Source organism: Canis lupus, chromosome 27, assembly GCF_048164855.1.
Source record: "Canis lupus baileyi chromosome 27, mCanLup2.hap1, whole genome shotgun sequence".
NCBI lineage: Eukaryota > Metazoa > Chordata > Mammalia > Carnivora > Canidae > Canis > Canis lupus.
The window spans coordinates 38,979,642-38,999,644 of NC_132864.1; the positions used below are offsets into that span (position 1 = coordinate 38,979,642).

The window sequence follows — 20,003 nt, forward strand, 5'->3', positions numbered from 1 at the left end:
TGGGAACTTTGCATGTAATTCTAGGCTCATTATATACGGACTAAACGGTCTTGTTTAAAGGTGGAAACATCCATCTAAAGACCCGGTTTCCGCAGCTGCCAGATGAGACTCCCAAGAAGACGCCCCCCACCCCACCCCCCCGCCCCAGGCTGGCAAGCAGCAGCAGGATGCCTGGCTGCTCTGCGGATTTTCCTACGTTCCCTCCAATGCGTGGGCTCTCTTGCTTCTTCACTAACTACCTCCTCCCGAGCCTGCAGAGGGTTCATGCTGGTCTTACAGATTCTCCTGATGCGTAAAAGCGAGGTCCGTGAAAACAGGCCATGAGATGTAGGTGGAATGGGCTGTGTTGGAGAGAGTATGAGGGCAACACACTGGACTGAGAGGGAACAGAAAAGCGGGCGGGCGTGGAGTACTTGGTACGGCTATTAGCTGTTCCGAGCAGCTCTGGGCACCCCCCGAATTGCCTCCAAATCTGGACTAATGACAGCTTATCACAGCTCATTCTCAGAATTTTTTGAAAATGTTTCGTGTTGTCTCACCGTAGAAGGGAATTTTTGTATTTCGGGCAAGCTGTATCCGTGGAAATTATCTAGGGTTAGAAACATTTTGTCTAAATCGAGGTCTTAACGGTTTTTAATACCTTGGGAGGTGAGGTAGGGGAGTGGAGAGGATGAGCGGTTTTTCAGCTAGTTTAAGAGCCCAGGAATAATAATAGTGAAAAACCTCACATCTGCATGCACTTTCACACTTTGTTCCACTTGCTCCTCACACTCTAAGGGAGGTAGGATGGCCCCTATTATTATCATTAGGATCGCCATCTCATGTTACGGATGAAGAATTGCTACCTGCATAGGTTAAGTGACTTGCTCCTGACATTTTTTTAAGATTTTATTTATTTATTCATGAGACACATAGAGAGAGAGGCAGAGACGCAGGCAGAGGGAGAAGCAGACTCCCTGCAGGGAGCCCGATGTGGGACTCGATCCCGGGACCCCAGGGTCACGGCCTGACCCGAAGGCAGACGCTAAAGCCCCGAGCCACCCAGCGGCCTCACTGCTTTGCTGTGGGTGTCCCTGGATTCGGAGCCGGGGAAAGCAGGTGAGGCCAGTGCCCGCAGGCCCCCGGAGAGCAGCCGCAGGACAAGCTCCGTTTCCCGTATCCCATTCATGGGGGCAGGAGCACAGACGCCGCAGCCAGACTGCCCTGGGGGAAGCGTGTCCCTGGGACCTAGCTAGCTGAGTGACCCTGGGCAGATTACTGAGCCTCTCCGCCTGGCCTCCCCTCCATGGATCACCATGGAGCTCACCTCCTGTGGTCCCTGCGGGAGGTTCTGAGGTGCATGCAGGGCTACGTGGACCGGGGCGGAGGGGGGTCTCGGCTGCGTTTGTTGGCTGCAGTGGGTGCTTCGGGAAGCCAGCAGCAGGGTGGCCCCGCGGGGACCGGGCCTCCCAGCCACACCCTTGAGCTCTCCCGCCCCGTAGGGGACCAATGCAAGCTCAGGGTTTGATCCTGCCTTACCTGGATCTTTAGGGCTAAAGGTTCGAAAAAGAGAAGTCTGTGTTTGCTTCTCGCTCCTCACCTCTGAGACCTCCCACCCCTACCTCTTCCAGGAGCGCCCATTTCTGGGTCCCTGCTGTTTCCCCATTGATCCAATCCAGTGATTTCTTCTCCTTGCTTTCCCATCTTCCTGCCTTTTTGTCTCTCTTTGGTTATCCAGCCTCTTCTTGGAACATGGCTCTTGCTTGGTTTCAGTGAGGTTGCTCCAAGCTGCTTTCCTTCCTGAGTCTCTAGTTTCCACGCGTGGCGTAGCACAGAGGCCAGCCTCAGCCTCAGGGTGTTTCTCTTCTTGCTAAAAAAGCATTGACTCTGTATGTGTAGGTCAGATGGGTAATAGGTGTAGGTCAGGGTGTGGGTCATTCGTACCAGCTTCTAGTGCAAATCTCCAAATCGCCGCTCGCAGAGCCTCTCGCACACACACACAATGCATAATAGGCGCACCTGTATGTCCATGCGCATGTATACACTGCGTGTGGAGACACCCTGAGGGTACACGCGACACGCGAACTACATAGTTCAGCACACCATTATGTGTCTGTAGGCGTGGTTTGCATAAACACCATCACATGCACGCACAGGCACAAGCACGCAGGTATTCACACATCTGCATGTACACACCCAGTATAGACATGTACTTCCTCCTCTCTGTCTCTACCACTTCTTTTTTTTGAGATTTATTTATTTATTTATTTGAGAGAGAGAGTGAGTGGGGGAAGGGGCAGAGAGGGAGACTCTCCAAGGAGATTCACTGCCCAGCGCGAAGCCAGATGCAGGGCTCCATGTCACGAGCCTGAAATCACGACCTGAGTCGGTGCTTATCCGACTAAGCCACCCAGGCGGCCCCACGCACTACCCAGCGTGGCCTGGATCCGGGAAGCTTTGCCATCGCCCTGCCCTTCCCCGTCGGGTCCTCATTCATCTCTAGTGCAGCCCGGCTTCCTAGCGGGGGCCACACTCCCGATACGCGGTCTCCATGGGCGGGGGCCCAGGATGCCCAGCCAGCACGGGCGCCTAATCTAAGGCAGCGCGTGCTCCAGCAGAGGGTGTTCGCAGGGTGCCGAGAACCGGGGCACCTGGGTTTGAAGGACAGAGCTTAGGGAGGATTTGTCCGTGTTCACAGGCAGGGCAGGGCGGGGGGCGCTAAAGGGACCTGGGCGCCCGGTGAGGAAGCGGCGGCTCGGGGACAAAGGGCCGCGGCGGCTTGGCACCGCTTGCCCACCTGCTGCGCCCGGGCCGGACCGAGCAACGCGGGGCTGCCTGGCGGCCAGTCGGTTTATCGTGAGCCCACGGGTGTGTGAGTGAGCCGACCCCGGGGTGGAAACTCTCCTGAGAAGCTCCGGCTGTGTTCTCCAGGCAGCCGTTCCTTCGGGAGAGAGCTGAGCCCCCAGATGCTAAGCAGAGGACGGATGTGGTTCCATCTGGTGGACGAGGGCGACTGAGACGCGGTACCGGCTCCTGTGTCGGGGCCCCTGTAGGCCTGGCTCCAGGCCCAGCTCCTCTGCCTGCAAGCTCTGTGAGTGCAAACAGGCTACTGCATCTAAGACCCAGTTTTAAAAAAAAAGGGCGGGGGGGATTGTGCTCAATAAGGAGGGTATTTGGAGAATTTTGCGCTCTGCTTCCCATGGAGCAAACCCTCGGGGTAGCAGCTCCTCCGTCACCAGCTGTGGGGAAAGCATCAGGGCTGCAGGTGGGACCTCATCACCTGGCTCCCAAGGTGACCAGGGCAGGTAAGCGGGGGAGGAATAGGTCTCTGTCCTGAAAGCAGCACAGGCTCAGGGAAGGGACGGCGTGAGGGAAGCGCGGCCTCCACCTCAAGCCTGGACTTCCTCCTGCCGCGGATGCAGCCGGGCCACCCTGGCGTGGGCTGCAGACCAGAGCCACTGGCCCGGCCCCGTCTCCCTTCAGCCAGGAGGCACGAAATGGTCTTTGAAAGTTAAAAAAAAAAAAAAAAAGTTAGTGTGAGCAAAATTTTTAGACAAAAGCCCAAGGGCATTTCCTCCCTCTAAATATCTTTGGCCTATTTCCTTTTTCTGTACTTTTTGATCATGACTCAAAGCAAGAAGAGAAACTGAAGCTGCCTTGCCCAGCGGCTGGCTTGGGGCGCGGGGCGCGGGGTTCTCCCCTGCCCACCCGGCCTCTCCTCGGCCTCCCCTTGGGCAGCCACTCTGCCCTCCCTGCCCGAGAGAGAGGCCTCGGGAGGAAGGGGCCGTGTCCCACGGATCCGGATTCCCTGGAGAGCGCGGCCAGCGTGGCTGCAGGGCTCGGGCCGGTGGCGGTTGCTGAGCTCCCTGCTCTCCCATGTGATGGGAATCTTGAGCCCTCGGAACATCAGTTTTCCTTTCTGTGAAATGGGCGGAGGTTGGGGTACGTGCAAAGTAGGGGGCCTACTTCCCAGGCTGCCAGGCGACCTCAGGGGACAGTGGGAGGACACGGGGGAGGGGGGACCCCGGGCGTGTCAGGAAGGCACCCAGGCCATGGCCTCCTGTCTACCCCTGATGCCACCTCAGGCCTTCCCCGCCAAGCCTGGCCTCGAGGCTCCTGCCTGCAGCCCTTCCCTGAACCCTTCTCCTCAGCAGCCCAGGCTCTGGCCCCCTTGCTGCGTCTTGGGGGGAATCCGGGGGGAGAGTGCCTGGGGGTGAGCAAGGCGAGTTTGCAGAATGGGGGGCGGAGTGTGCGGGCAGGAGGGGTGTGGGTGGGAGAGGGCTCTTCCTTCCTCCTGTGTGGGGACCTGGACGGATGCACGCCCCACGCCCCGCGCTGCAGCTGGCTGCAGAAAGAGCTCGGCAGCCAGAGCCTTAGAAAGACGCCCCATGCCCTTGGAAGCTAAGTGGATGGAACCCCCCCTGCCAGCACTTGGAGTTCCCAGCTAAGTGGCGGGGGCGGCTCACCCCGGGCCATGGGCTCGATGCGTCTGAGTCCAGCAGGGCCTGGGAAGGGAGCCCGTGTGCCGCCCTAAGGAGACTCTAGCAACGCGGAGGCAGGATCCCTGTTTCCTGCTGCGGAACCTGAGGCCCGGGCACGGGCAGTGCCTTCCCCTGGGTCACAGCTGGGCTGGAGCTGAGGACTGTGCCGCCCCTGCGCCTCCCTGCAGGTGCCCTCCTCGGGGTCCTCAGAGCCCCTGGGGGCTCCCTCCCGCTGAGCAGCAGAAACGTGGTGAGTGGCCACGGCCTAGAAAGGGCCGCAATGCATACTGTTTAGTCACTTGCACAAACAGCACATAAACAGCTCTGCTGGTTTTTAGCAACTCAGGTGCGGTGTTTATTCCCCACTGGGCCGAGCTCCACATACCTTTGCGGGTACTTCGTGTAAACGTTTACTGCATCCCTGTGACCCCAGACAACCTCTGTTTCGACAACGCTTAAGAAAGCAGCCCCGTCCTGGAGCCCAGTGAACTCAGCAATGAACGGGGAGGGCGGGGGGCTCCCACGATCCATGCAGGACGAGGATGGATCTTAAAATAACAATGAGAAGTAAGGGAGGCCGGACAAAAGAAGTGTGCATCTGTGGTTCTATTTACATGAAACTCCAGAAAATGCAAGTGAGTCTGTTGCGACAGAGGCAGACCCGTAGTTGTTCAGGGAAGGGAGAGGGCCTCGGAGATGCATCACCCAGGGCACAAGGAAACTTTCAAGGAAGAGGGTTATGTTCACCACCACCTTGATTGTCGTGCTGGTTCCATGGGCACATACACATGTCAGATTTATCCAATTGGATACTTTAAATATGTGTAGTTTATTGTACGTCAGTTATGTTGGTGATGATGACGACGATGATTTATCATTTATGAATTTTAGCTTTGGGGCCAGTTTACCACGAGAAAACTATGGCAGGGGACGTCATGATACCATCATAAGCAAGCACACGCCTACAGAGTGTAAGGTCCGTCCTTTGCCCATCTGTACCCCTGACCTATCGGGAACCGTCACCATCACAAGAAGCCCACTTGAGAGCCTACAAAACCTCAGACCCCTTTCTCTGAGGCCCTCCCCCTGCTCCGCACACGTACACAGACAGGCTAGGCTCCTGTAGCCATGTCCTACTATGTGATCCCTCTCTCGTGGTCACAGTTTGGGGGACCTGGGTTGGAAATCTGTTTCACATCAGAATAAATGGACCACACGACACATGAACAAGGGGGTCGAGATGACCACGTTGAGGCTGCCGTCTTGGATCATGTGAATGGAGACGCTGCGGAAGCTCATCTACAGAACAAAGGAAGGGAGGAGAGACGAGACACACAAAGATGCCTCTTCTTGGCTGTTCAGACGTCATGTGGTTCTCATATGCAAAGAGAACGTTGGCCAACACACGGGGGCTGGGGCACCCTTCTGCATTTAGGTGGAAGGAGGAAACCCCTCTGGTGCCAACCAGGCTAGGGGTCACGGGCGGTTGTCACCAGTGGATGCTAAACAGATACCTCCTAAGCAACGGCTGGAGGTGGTGGGAGTGGAATCGATGTGTGGCCTTTCTCGATTGGCTCCTTTCAAGTAAAATAATGTGTTCGAGGTTCATCCATGTTGTTGCATGTATCAGTGTCTATTCCTTTTTATTGTCAAATAATATTTGATTGTACGGATAGACTGAATTTTGTCTCTCTAGTCACCAGTTGCCGGACACTTGGGCTGTTTCCGCCTTTGGCTCCTGTTGTGAATAACGCGGCTATGAACATTCATGTAGACTTTTTTTGTGGAGACCTATGTTCTTATTTCTCTTGGGCATAACCAGGAGCGGAATTGTTGGGCCATATGGTAACACTAACTGTTGAGAAATAGCCCCCGTGTTTTCAAAGCAAATGCATTATTTCTCATTCCCACCAGAAATGTGGCGTGTTCCAATTTCTTCATATCCTCCCAATCTCTGCTGTTTTCATTTTTTAAAATTATAGCTATTCTCGTGGGTGTAAAGTGGTCTTTCATTGTGGTTTGATTTGCATTTCCTTAATGACTAATGATGTCAAACATTTGCTCATGTGCTTACCAGTCATTTGTAAATCTTCTTTGAAGAAATGTCTGTTAAAGTCTTTTGCCCTTTTATTTTTGGTCTTTTGTTATTGAGTTGTAAGAGTTCTTTATATATTCCAGACATTACACCTTTATCAGATATGTGATATACAAATATTTGAGCATATTTAAGACAGATTTAAGTTTTTGTTGGGGTGTCTGGGTGGCACAGTGGGTTAATCATCTGACTCTTGGTTTCCGCTCAGGTCAGGATCTCAGGGTCATGAGGTCGAGCCCTGTGTCGGGCTCTGTGCTGAGCTCGGAGCCTGCTTAGGTTTCTCTCTCTCTCCCTCGGCTCTTCCCCTCCCTATCCTCTCTCTCTCTCTCCAAAATACATAAATCTTTAAATAAATAAAGTCTTTCTCTACTCAATCCACAGAGTGTGCTTCCTTAGGAACAGTGTCTTTTAGCTGCTTTCCCCTCCTGTGGTTGTTTCTTTGCATGGCTTATAATTTTTGTGAAAAGCAGACATTTCAAATATTCCAGTGTGGCAGTTCCATAAATGCTTCTAATTGCAGACATGTCTATTTTTTCTTTAGTTCTATCGGTTTTTGCTTCGTGTATTTTGAACTTTGTCTCATGAGGTATAGAAATATCTAGAATTATTACGCAGCCCTAATTTATTGAACACCGACTCTGTGGCAAGTGTTCTCCTCCGTGCTTTCCCTAGGTAGCCTCCTTCCTCTGCCAGAAGTATATTCAGGGGACATCTGGGTGGCTCAGGTGTTGATCTCAGGGTCATGAGTGAGTTCAAGCCCTCTATTGGGCTCCATGCTGGGCAGGGAATCAAATTTTTTTTAAAAAGTGTATTCAGTAGCCACAATCTCAGTTTTAGAGAGGAAAATCGATGCATGAAGCCTTACACAGCAGGAGGAAAACCTAAGCTGTTAGCAAGAGTCCTGGTTTTCACTAGTGAGTCATGTTAATGGGTGGTGATTCCAACTTTGGGCCAGGCCAGGGGAAGTGATTGCAGTCTCCCTTGAAAATTTGGCCCTTCTGTTGCAGTTGAACTTGTTCCAATTTTGGCGCATCACACACACACCTATTACCAAGATGAGAAGACAACACGCTTTTCCTGGCAAAATAGAAGTAATTAAGGTTGGAGCCAACTTTTGAATTCCTCGTTTCTGTTCTTCTCTTGTAATTTCTGCGAGGCCTGAGAGAGCTGATCAATGTCTTCCTGTCCTTGGGGTTGCACAAAAGCAGTCCCGAAGTGGCCGGTGAGAAAAAAGGAAGCGTCTTAAATAGATCTCTGTTAATGAGTTCATAAAACCCGCGGGCAAAGCAGCTCAGTGGCTCACCCGCTTTGCCGATCGAGCTTCCTTCAAATGCTTCTTCCCCCGAAGCCCATTTGTTTCTTGCTGAATCGCTCAGAGAGAGAGAGCATTGACCTTTAAGTCAAAAGCAGGGATTTGAGTTTTGGCTTTTCACTCCGTGAGTTTGTGACTTCGAGAAAGTGACTTAAGGAATCTGTAAAATGGATCTGCTAAGAGTGTTGTAAAGGCCGTTTTGATAGTAATATGTGAAATGCTACTTAAATATGGGGTCCTGTTATTACTATTATCTTTCTTTATAAATAGAGGAAGCCTGCTTCCTTCCGTGTCTGCTTGGCAGTCAGAGTCAATACTGATAATTGTCATTTCTGAGTTCCTTCCATGGGACAGGCACTTTTATTTACATGGTGTCGTTTGGCCCTCATTGACCCATCAACCTTGTAGGATCTTGCTCGTTGTATCCTTTTTCTACAGAGGATATTGAGGCTCAGAGTGGTTTACGTGCCTTGCCCATAATCATGCCCAGAGTGTGTGTGGAAACCAGGACACAAAATCGATTTTAAGCAAAGCTGCTCTTCCACACACCTCTCCTCTGCTTCATCCCTGAAAATGGCAGAAAGGCTCTCCCGAGCCTGCCATACACAGCCCTGCAGGTTGCACACTGAACGCCTCCAGAGAGTGTCATCTTCATAGATATCAACTCGAATGCCTCCCCCCACCACCACGGAGGTGTGCAGTGTTCCATCCATGGTCCGTATCAGAAGGCTCTGGAGCAGTTCGTGGGCCTTGTTCAGACAGCTGCAACCACATCTTGAACCCTGCATCCCCTCTTGCAGTTGTTCTTGGAGGTACTTTCCACACTTAAAAATCTGAGTAAATGACCTGAAGGCACCTGACCACACTACCTCTTCACGTTTGCTGTGACTTTCTCAACATGATGATGCTACAAGTGCCTTCTTGGCATTCGCCTTCCACGTGTGCCGACAGTGCCTGCTACCCTCCGAGAAGTGGCTGTGAAAGAACTGCCTCACCGATTTGACCGTAGGATGCCAGGACACGGGCAAAAGTGACTTACTTTCTTCGAGTTCATCTTCGAAGATTTCCTTCATCTACTTGTATACTTAGGCCACTTTTTAGTGTCTTAGAGGCAGTCTCCTGTGAGATAAACTCTCTCATGTCTCACTTCCAGAAAACGCGGCTTAGCACGGCTCTATGCACTGACTTTCAGTGGATCTGAGCAAGATCTGTGGTCTGGGCTAAACACACTTAAAGATCTTATCTAATCAGCTCAGTAATAGTTAGAAAAAGATTATTCTACTTCTCTTACCTGGCTATAGGGTTCTATAGAATGTGCTCACAGTCAGGAGCTTTGATCTGTGAAGTTGGATGCATGGATAATTTTATGTCTTGCAAAAGACAAATCTGAAAGACAAGATTAGAGACGTCCAGCATGATGTCTAGTTCACAAAGCAAATAAGAGTCTGGACCACGTTTGAGCTTTCCTTCGCAGATTCCCATAGCAATCACTGCATCCATTTGGAGGTCACAGAGACTTAAATCTTTTGCGTTTTTCAATTCCTAAGAGAAAAGATTTGCTACAGAAACGTTGTGGAGAACATTATTTAAAGCCTCTCCAAGTTATCACAGTGATTTTAAGCTAAGTCCAGTGAGCATTCCAGCAGAATAAGTCCATGTCTCTGTCAGCTGCCCTCTTCCAGAAATAGCCCTTTCTGGAATTCTCTACCCCATTAGAGTCAACATACAAGAGTCAACAAAAACAGTAAAGGGCAGAAGTCCAACTGTCGTCTGTTAAGAATTGCTTCAGCAAGAACTAGCCCCAAACCAAGCAGGTGTTCCTAACCCTGTATGACCTACAGAGCAGTAAGGAGGAAGAGCCCAGACGGCGCCGACTATTGGTCGTCACTTGGCCAGATGACGATGCTATATTCATTCTCAGAGACTTGGAGATCATTTAATCCCCTCAGAAAACTGTGCTTATGCTGCCAAGTGGTCCCCTCTCCTGCTCTTACTGTCTTAAACTGTGGTCTCCAGGGGGGCACAAGTCTTTTACGTCTAAATGTGTATGTTGATAGAACTACATACAGTAATGCACATCACAAACTGGTGACAAAGAGGGCCTTCTTGCTCTCTTTCAAAATCTAAGTTCTTGTGAACAACTGAATGAGCTTGAGGTAGGCTGCTCTTGATGGGAAAGGAAAATAGTATTTTTGAAAATAGATACGTCTTTTAATTCAGTGGAAACTGATGCTGGTCCACAGCTCAAGGGGTTGTTGTTGAGTACAGAAATCAGACTGGGAGGGGTTGGAATGAAAGAGAGAATTCAGGAGACAGAGACTTAAGTTTTAAGGTTTCCAAATTCTTTGTGTGGCTTGACATGATTCCAAAAATGTTTTCCAAGTGAAATACAAAGGCAGTAGTTCCACTGAATATTAGTGTTTCTGCCTCCAGCTCCCTCGAGGGCATCCGCCTTTAATCAAATCTTAGCTGGTGGGGAAAAAGTTTACAACATGTAAGCACCATTTGAAGTGTTCCTTCTGGTTGACCAGAAACATCGAACAAGACAAGAAAGGAATGGAACGGAATGGAATATAGCATGGGAAACTCTTTGTTGGAGATAAATTCTTGAAATGTATCTGTCCTAAGGTGATGGTTTGCCATCTTTCTTCCTTGTCTTCATTGAAATTCCATGTGGTCGTGATAGAAAATGTAAATGGAGACAATTTGGAGCTTTTATGGTTGAATGGGAGGTGGTTACACAAGCCTACTTGATCTGTCACCCATACATCCTCAGGGAACATCTGAGGCACTTCAAGAGCTTGAAAGAACATAGTGAAAACCCAGTGGACTAGGGAATTTCTAGAATCTCACTGTGGGGAACGAGGTGTTTGTTCTTGAGCGATTGCCAGAGGAGGTCAGGAAGAGAGCATCAGAGTGTGAACTCCTGATGGGAAGGATTCTAACTGACTTATTTCTATATCGTTGGTGACTAGCATAAGACCGGGGTCATGGCAGGTGCTAACTAATTCAACAATCCGTTAAATAAGTGACTATATTTTCAAAGTCTGCATTTGAGTGACAAAAGTACCTAAAACTAAGGGAGCCCAGGAAAGTAAGTATCTTAAGGAGCATGCATGTGGGCCTTTTGTGACTTGACATCCTCATCAGTTGCCTACTTAGAGAAAATTAGGTCTAATGAGGAACAAAATAGATTGACACTAATGAATTTCCCAGCTTAATGAGGTACAGCCTCATTAGGTTGAGTTTATACCCACCCTTGAAGTTGGCTGTAAGAACCTGTATACCATGGTTTTCAAATTTTAGTGGGCATAAGGATCACTCCAAAAGTGCTAAACAACATAAATTTTGGGTTGCTCACTAGAGGTTCCAATTCAGCAGATCTAGGGCAGGAACTAGGACCCCTTTTACAAATAGCTCACAGAAACCCTGATTGCCATGGGCACAAGGTACAGAAGAGGTTGACTGTGTGTTCTTGGAGATGACAACTATACTTGTAGATTTTGTGAACTCTGGGCAAAGTAGGAATCCCCGCACCGACTTTGAAGGCAGCCTCAAAGCATTCTATTCCTCCAGAGGTTCTCAGAACGGGAACTTCCACCTCATGGGCTTTCCAGCCCTTGCCCTGCTATGGGGCTTGCCGGAGGAGGCCTTGGGAAGGTGACCCCAGCTGTAGCTGTGGCCTGGATGTGCTCTCTTGACACATTTCTATTCAAACCCTGGAATGACCCCAAACGTCGTAGTTGGAATGTGTTCAAAAGAATGTGGGAAGAGTGACAGAGCAACACAAAGTGAATCTCTGTAACCACATTCCTTTAAGAAAGTCATTTTATTAGGAATCTATTGAAATCTACCAGCAGGACAGGATGGAAAAACCAAATTCCTTTGTGATTATGATATTTTCCTAGTAGCTAAATATTATGACTATGAGGCACGACCTTTAGATGCCTCTTCCAGATGGTAATAGCAACTGACATTTGTATAATGTGTGTATGAAGGGCAATTCTAATCAATTAGCCTGCAGAGCAGACTTGAGAAGCAGATACAGCAAATTTGAGTTTTAGAATATTAATTTAATTTTATTTTAATCCCAAACGTAGTTAACATACAGTGTTATATCAGTTTCAGGTGTGCAATAGAGTGATCCAACAATCCTGTGCATTCCTCGGCGCTCATCGCAAGTGCACGCCTTCATCCCCATCACCTGTTTCACCCACCCCTCCACCGTGCCCCCCAGGTCACCACCGGTTCATTCTTTGTAGTTAAGGGTCTGTTTTGGTTTCTTTCTTTGTTTGAAATATAGCATATTAAGTGGTCTCTGAAATGAAGAAACATGATCTGAGATGATGTTGGTTCCATAATTAGCTTCAATGTCAAAAAATCTTTTAATACCATGGAGGATGAGTGAAATAGTATGTAGCAGACAAAAGCCTCTAAAGACAGATTAGAAAGGGAACTCCCTCCCCCTCACCATCTCCAGAATGTTCTGAGCAACAGTGGCATCTTTATAGGAGGTGTCAATCAGTCACATCACATCTCATTGGAGTGGATCAAGTCATGGTATTTTTTGTTTCAACAAAATACTGAACAATCAGCCTTTTACAGCTGAAACATCCCTAGATTATTGATGAGATCCATTATCTCAGCTACCTCTCAATCTTGTCAGCTCTTCCTCAGAAATACCTAAGTGGAAACACCACCCCAAAATTTATAGAACCTAAAACACACATTTCTGAGGCAGCGGAAGATCCTTGCCAAGAAGCCTTTTGATACTTAGCGTTCTCTTACGGAAACGTTGTTCCATCTTTGGGGAACATATGTCTCCCTTTCAATTAACAAAAAGATCTCAAATTCTATCTTGTCCCAATTCAATACCTCTCTCCTTCTTCCTCTGAGAATTACCAAATTTCATGGATGGGATCTTCTGTGAACAGGGATTCTTAAAAATAATCTTCTGCAAGTGTGGAGTAGAATAAAGCGGGGTGGTAAAGACCTCTAGAGTAGAAGTTAAAAAATAAATGGTGGGTTTTATTCACTCGCATGGCTCTTACCCCATTAAATACAGCCTCGTACAACTAACCTCCCTCTTTGGGCCTTGGTGTGTGTCTGGAGTTTCTCATTTAAGAACTTCCATCTTTACCTTCCTCCAGCTCTGATATGTTCTAGTTTGCCATCAGAAATACAACGGTTATAAATTGTCATCATGAGGGATGGGAAATGTTAAGTAGTCGGCTTGTTTCCCAGGCAGATAATTTTCCCAGAGGGGACTCTGGAGAGCAAAACACTCTATGGGAAGGAGCGGGGGGTGGGTGGGAAGTATCAAGGGTCTAATCAGGGCTAGTCCATTATCCAGATAAGATCTGGTTCAGGCACATGGATGCGGGCGTAGCTCCATAAATGGAGAGCCCTGTTAGCCCAAGAGGACACTGCACCCTGCCCAGAAGGGTGACCATGAGCTCCAGGGGCAGACAGGGCTCCACACACTTGCCTCCACCCAGCCAGCCCCCCATCACCCATCTTCCCACGTCTGCGTCTGCCCTGGGTGCAGGAGCTTTGAACACCCAATGAGGCCAGCACGACCACTTTCCTGATTTTTTCCTAGAAGGCTGTGTCTGGTGGAGGGGAATGAAGGCAAGGTGAGAGGAGGAGGATGGATAAAGGACACCAAAAGCTCTATGAATTAATTGTCTGCTGCTATGGTTGAGTTCCAAAATGAGTCCTTTCTGCTCCCAGCTCCCCTTGTTCCCTCCCCCCCAGCCCCCCACCCCCACCTTATGATATCCACAAAAGCTGGGGCAGGCAGGGCAGAAGCAGGAGTCCCTACTGCTCTGCCCTAGGTCCCCAAGGTGCCAAGTCCTTGATGGTGCAGTGGTCCAGGCCTCAGCCAGTCAAAGCAGATGCTGGCCATGAAAGGGTCAATCATGACCTCACAGTGTATCTATTGAAATAAGCTGTGTCCCGAAATTATTATTACACTAGCCAACACCAAAAACAAAAAAACAACAACAACAAAAAAAAACAAAAACAAAAAAACAACTGCTCAAAGTCGTGCTGCGAAAATTTCCCCCCACAACAGAAGACCTACCGTCGTGGGAGGGGCCTGAAGTGTCCCCTTTCCTCGGCACATTGGTCGAGACAGTGCAGCAGACTCTGGGCAGGGAATGGACGCGGGGTGAGCGACTCTCGCCCTTCGCCAGGCTGCAGTGGTCTGAGATGACAAGTTGGAATCAAGCAATGGGAGCATAAACCGAGGCTAGGAGTTCCTTCTAGATGATGGTTGGCATTTATTTGTATGAAATTTGGCCTTGAATGATACTTGCCTTCCAATTCTTAAAGACTCCGCAGAAAACAACACTTAAAATCTTTACACCAGGAAATCACTGAGAAACCAAATATTTTCCTCATCAAAGAATTGCAATATATACTTTTACCCCTAAAGTTACATATAAGTGTCTACAACATTTGTAGATACTTAAAAAAAAAGATATTGTTTGTAACATATCAGGTCTAAAAAAATATACACCTAAACTTTTAAAGAGGTAATCTGGATAAGATTGCTTTCTTTCCTATTTTTTTTCTAACATATACACACATAGAGAAAAAGATTTATTTTAAGGAATTAACTCATGTGACTATGACAAGTCAATGAGCCAGAGACCTGGAAGAGCCAGGGTGTGGCTCCGACATGCTCTTTGATTTCCAATTTTTCAAAATAAGCATTTATATGTCAAGGGAAATGTAATGTGACGATTCTTGTTAACCATCCTGGAGGCCTTTCTCTGTGCCTGGTTCTGGGCTCAATCCTCTGCGTGCCTCGTCTGTTTTAGTTCCCCCAGATACCCTTTAAGAGTGGAACTTGCATTATTCACATTTAACCGACAGAAGCAGGCTTCTCAAGGTTTGGTGGCTTACCCAAGGTCGTTATGGCAAAGCCAGGATTTGAACACAGGTGTTTGGGGACTGTGGGGCCTTAGGAATAAACTCATTAATAAAATCAGGAGTTCTTCAATTTTCCAGTGCTACCAAACCCTAATGCTTTCAGCAATATCTAACCACTAAAATAACCCTAACATGGCAAACTCTGGCATCTTATCTCAATAAGCAGATTTTTCCTTCGCCTCTTACTACTTTGCCCTCTCTCTCTCTCTTTTAACTTGAAACCCTGGGAACTTAGTAATTCTGAAACTCAATCTCATTTGTCAGGACCCTAGTTGTTCCAGGACATTGGCAGAAAATTCATGGTGTCAGAATATTAGTTATTTTAACAAAAGCATTAATTTTTCTTCGGAGTTGTCTCGCTCGCTCACTCGCTCGCTCTCTCAAAGGTGAGTGCTCACACAACCTCAACTGACCGCAGTTCGCCTCCTGAGTGTGGCTAACGGAGGATTTCTCTTACTCCCTGGAGGGAAGCGTGGGCACCAGCCTGTCATCGCGGCAGGCCTGCGCGTTAGGGACGCTCCGGCTGGGCCTCCATGGGTACACAGGTTGCGAAGGCGGGTGAGTGAGCAGGGCGCAGAGTGGCTGGGTGCCGGGGTGCTCAGTGTGCAGGACCGCTAGCCCCTGGGGAGCACGGCGCACCCCGGACCCGCAGCCTTTGGTGCGTGTGTGAGGTCTCCGTGCACCCTGAACCACCCAGCCGAGCTGGGGCTCCTCGGGGGAGTCAGCGCTGGGGCCTGGGAGCCCCTGGTCGCACCATATTTGCCGACCAATAACCCTGACTTTCCATTTCGAGGCCCTGACCAGTGGACACCCCTGCCTGGCACCACTGCCCGGGCTGTTGCTGTGGCCGCCACTCAGCCCCGGAACCAGCTGGCCTTCCCTGGGAGCCACCTCCCAGCCCTCCTGAGCTTCGGGGCATGAGCACGGCAGCGCTGGGCCGGAGACCTTTTAAAAGTGAGATCACCCAAAAAAACCCACAAAACTGCAGGCTGCGCAGCTACGCAGACCGTGCAGAGGCCACCTGCTGGCGGTGTGAGCCCGAGACAGGAAGACCGCGGGTCACCTGCTCCACCCTCGGCCCTGAGCGGCCACATCAGGTGACTCATTCTTTTTCTTGCTCTGCACCTGTCCACGAATGACGGCGAAAAGGCCAGGAGAACCGCTTTGGGGGTTAAGAGTGACCTTTGGCAAGCAGCCAAACTTGCAGCTAGAGACTCTGAACGACGAGGACCAACTGTGCTTCTCTACCTTTGTGTCCGGTGAGGCCACCGCAGGCCGGGCTGAGCACCCGCGCTGGGCATCGTTCTGTGGCCCTGGGCCCTGGACGCCGGCTCCGGGCAGCTGGCCTCCGTACGCCCACCCTCCGTGCCGCCGCTCTGGCTACTTCTTCAGTTCCAGCAAATTGCTACTTCCTTTGCCCCGTTTCACCATTTTCTTGTGTTTTCCATCCTGTAAGCCTGTCAAATGTGCAACCTTTTCCATACGGTCACCCTGATAATCTTAGGCAATATTGGCCTCTATCCTTCCTCCTCCTCCCCACCAACAAATAAATACCGCTTGGTGGTGAGATCTTGCTTCTTAACACTGGGGCTCTGTCCTCTGCAGCCACATAGGGGTTACTCAACAGAATGGCCCCTTGGGGACTGTGGTCTGTCCCCTTCATGTCTCTCCTTACTCTCCTCGTATAAAACTTGCTTTCAAAGGGCCCCTGGGTGGCTCAGTGGTTGAGCGCCTGCCTTTGGCCCAGGGCGTGACCCCAGGGTCCCGGGATCGAGTCCCGCGTCGGGCTCCCTGCATGGAGCCTGCTTCTCCCTCTGCCTGTGTCTCTGCCTCTCTCTCTGGATCTCTCATGAGTAAATAAATAAAATCTGTAAAAATAAATAAATAAACTTGCTTTCACAAAGTTTAATGAAGTTGATTTTCATCCAGTCATGGAAAGCAAAAGCTCTTAGGGACCACTGGATGAGAAGTCATACACATAGATTGAAATTCCATCTACTTGACCTAGCTTAAAATTTTGACCTTGAAGTCATCTTCCTAACAGATCCTCAATTCAGTTTCACTACAGACCACATAGCAGCTTCACGGTCTGAATTTTGAAGTTGTTTGGTGCCACATTTTTATTTAGTTATTTTCTTTTTTTTATTGAATAAATCTACCATGTAACGTGTATCTCATGTAGTGTTTATATAGTATGACTGCCTGTGTAGCAATATCTGTCACATGACATAATTGTAGCACAGTATTATTGTCTACATTCATGATACTCTGTGGCTTATTTAATAGTCATTATAGGTTTGTACCTGTAACCACCATCACCCCCGCCCCCCAATATCACGTGGTAGCCACCATTTTACTCTTTGTGTTTTACAGGTTTGACTTTATCAGACTCCACATATAAGTGATATCACACAGCACCTGTTTTTGTCTCGTTACCTTGGTAAGTGTAATATGCTCAAGGTCCAACCATGTGGTCACTAAGAGGAGGATGTCCTCCTTTCTCACAGCCAAATAATATTCCATTGTGTATATATACTACATTTTTTTAAAAGATTTTATTTATTTATTCATGAAAGACACACAGAGAGGCAGAGACACAGGCAGAGGGAGAAGCAGGCTCCCTGCAGGGAGCCCGATGTGGGACTCGTCCCGGGGTCATGACCCGAGCCAAAGACAGATGCTCAACCACTGAGCCACCCAGGTGCCCTGCAGAAGGGAAAATTAAAGCCAGGAAAGAGCAGCGGACAGGCTAGGAAGGTGATGGGGGTTGTCACAATTTTCTATAGGAGCAGCAAGGGAAGGCTTCCCTAAGAAGGTTCCATTTGATTAACAGCTGAAGGAAATGGGGCGTCTGTGAACCTGGCCGAAGGGAATTCCAGTGAGAGGGACTCCCAGTGGTGATGGCTTGAGATGCGCACATGCATAGAGTTTGTGAGGAGAGAAAGGCTCAAGTGGACTGAGCAGCTGGGAAGGTAGAGGAGGGAGTCGGGGAGACCAGGCAGTCTCCCCTCCATGGGAAGCCACGGGAGAGGTTTTCCCAGAGGAGTGATGTGTTCTGGCTCTAATGCGTTCGCTCCAGCTGCAGTGTGAAGAACAGGCAGCAGAAGCAAGTCTGAAATTGAGTAGAGAAGTTGGGAGAAGGCGGTAGCTCTGGCCAGGGCGTAGCAGCGAGATGATGACAAGCGGCTTGAGAAACCGGATGAACAGGTTTTACTAAGATGGGTTACCTTTATGGAAGCAGCAGGATTTGGGATGGCAGAGAGGTAGACGCTCAGTGTTTGATATATTATGTTTAAGATGTCCATAGAGAGGCGCCGGGGTGGCTCAGCGGTTGAGCATCTCCCTTGGGCCCCGTCCGTGACCCGGAGGTCCCGGGATCAAGTCCCGCGTCGGGCTCCCTGCATGGAGCCTGCTTCTCCCTCTGCCTGGGTCTCTGCCTCTCTCTCTCTCTCTCTGTGTATTCTCATGAGTAAATAAATTTTAAAAAATCTTAAAAAGAAAACTGAAGGTAATATATTTAATATAAACAAGCTGAAAGTAATCTAGGATATGAAAAAGGAAAAAAGAAAAAAAGAAAGCAAGCAAGCATTTCCTAAAGTCACCGTTCTGCTAATGAGCGAGGTTAACACCTCAGTGCTTTCCTCTTTCTCTTCTCTCTTGCCTGGAATGAGGCCCTTATCACGAATTCCTGCGGACGGAGGAGGTGGGGAGGCCGGGGAGGGCTTTCCTACGTCAACACTGAGCCCTACCAGTGCTCTGGTTCTTAGGGACTCTCGGCGGGAAGGCGTCTTTGGGGCTTGCCACCCAAGACCTACTCTGTGTTCTTTGGGGTTCTTCCCTAAGACTCTAGCACTTTCCACGTGGGGTGTCATGTAGCCTCTTAAATTCATGCCAGCACAAGTTAGATAAAGATCCACATTCATTTTTTTTCTCAGGTATCTGAACTTTCTGAGCACTGTTAGCGGAACGTTTGTTCTGATTTTGATCCGAGGTCAAGGTCTAGAGTCTGCCCACGGCTCAGGGCGTACCTGTGCATTCGTACTTCTGATAAATCGTGCCAAACTGCTTCTGCACAGTGACCAGACCAGCGTGTACTTCCACAAGCGATATCTGGAAATGGCTGTTTTCCGGAAAGCCTTTATGAACCTGTTATATTTTTCTAGGCTGACGGGTAAAAAAATGGTATTTCCATGTAGTTTTTAAAAAATATTTTATTAAAAAATATATATTTTATTTATTTATTTATTTGAAGGGGGTGGGAGGGGCAGAAGGAGAAGCAAAATCCCCGCTGAGCAGAGGGCTTGACCTGGGGCATGATCCCAGGACCCCGAGATCATGACCTGACCTGAAGGCAGATGCTTCACTGACTGAGCCCCCCAAGGGCCCCTTTATATGTCTTTCTGTGTGGTCTTGTTTGGACTGATGGAAGGTGTTGTTTTGGAAATAATTATGTACATGCTGCTCTGCCAAATTCTCTTATTGCATGTATTTTTTTTTTAATTTATGCTCTTGGGTTTTCATATTTATAATAATACTATTTGCGAATAATAATAGTTTTACCTTCTTTCCAATTATACTTGTAATTTCTTCCTTGTATAATAGACTGGCTCAACCTTCCAGGAACTGTTAAATAAAAGCAGTGAGGGCACCTGGTGGCTCAGCGGCCGTCTGCCTTCAGCCCAGGCCGTGCCCCCGGGGTCCCGGGATCGAGTCCCGCATCGGCCTCCCTGCATGGAGCCTGCTTCTCCCTCTGCCTGTGTCTCTGCCTTTCTCTGTGTCTCTAGTGAATAAGTAAATAAAGTCTTAAAAAAAAAAAAAAAAGAGTCGTGAAAGGAGCCATTCTTGTCCACTCCCTGAGGTATGTTTCTTTTTAATCATATTGAGGAATGATTTGTCGTTTTCTATTTCACTCCTATGGTTTTGAATAAAGAATGTTTTTGAATTTGCCAAATGTCTTTGATGTCTACAGAGATACGAACTTTTATTTTTTTTTTTGAGATACGAACTTTTAATACAATCTACTTAAAACCTTTCATTAGAGTGACCTCTTAAATAGATTGAATTATTAGATATCATTATATTGAGCTACTCTTATCCTGCTGGAACAAAGGGTGTTTGGCATAACATATAATTCTTTCCGTATGCTGCTGGATATGGTTTGCCAATATTTTATTTGGGATTTTCCCTCAATATTTAT

At 48.7% G+C, this 20,003-nt stretch overlaps 1 long non-coding RNA gene across 4 annotated transcripts; it reads left to right on the top strand.

Annotated features, from left to right (window-relative positions):
* The first annotated feature begins 2,721 nt into the window (after positions 1-2,721).
* LOC140619763 (uncharacterized) lies at positions 2,722-19,649 on the top strand. 4 transcript variants are annotated; one of them, XR_012019554.1, is made up of 4 exons: positions 2,722-3,070; positions 17,180-17,246; positions 18,742-18,977; positions 19,409-19,638. It is a non-coding gene; the product is annotated as an uncharacterized lncRNA (long non-coding RNA). The 4 variants fall into 4 exon arrangements; XR_012019553.1 differs by lacking the exon at positions 2,722-3,070 and adding an exon at positions 4,255-4,710 and having other exon boundaries at positions 19,409-19,637; XR_012019555.1 differs by lacking the exon at positions 2,722-3,070 and adding an exon at positions 15,914-16,065 and having other exon boundaries at positions 18,742-18,988; positions 19,409-19,649.
* Positions 19,650-20,003: the final 354 nt, after the last annotated feature.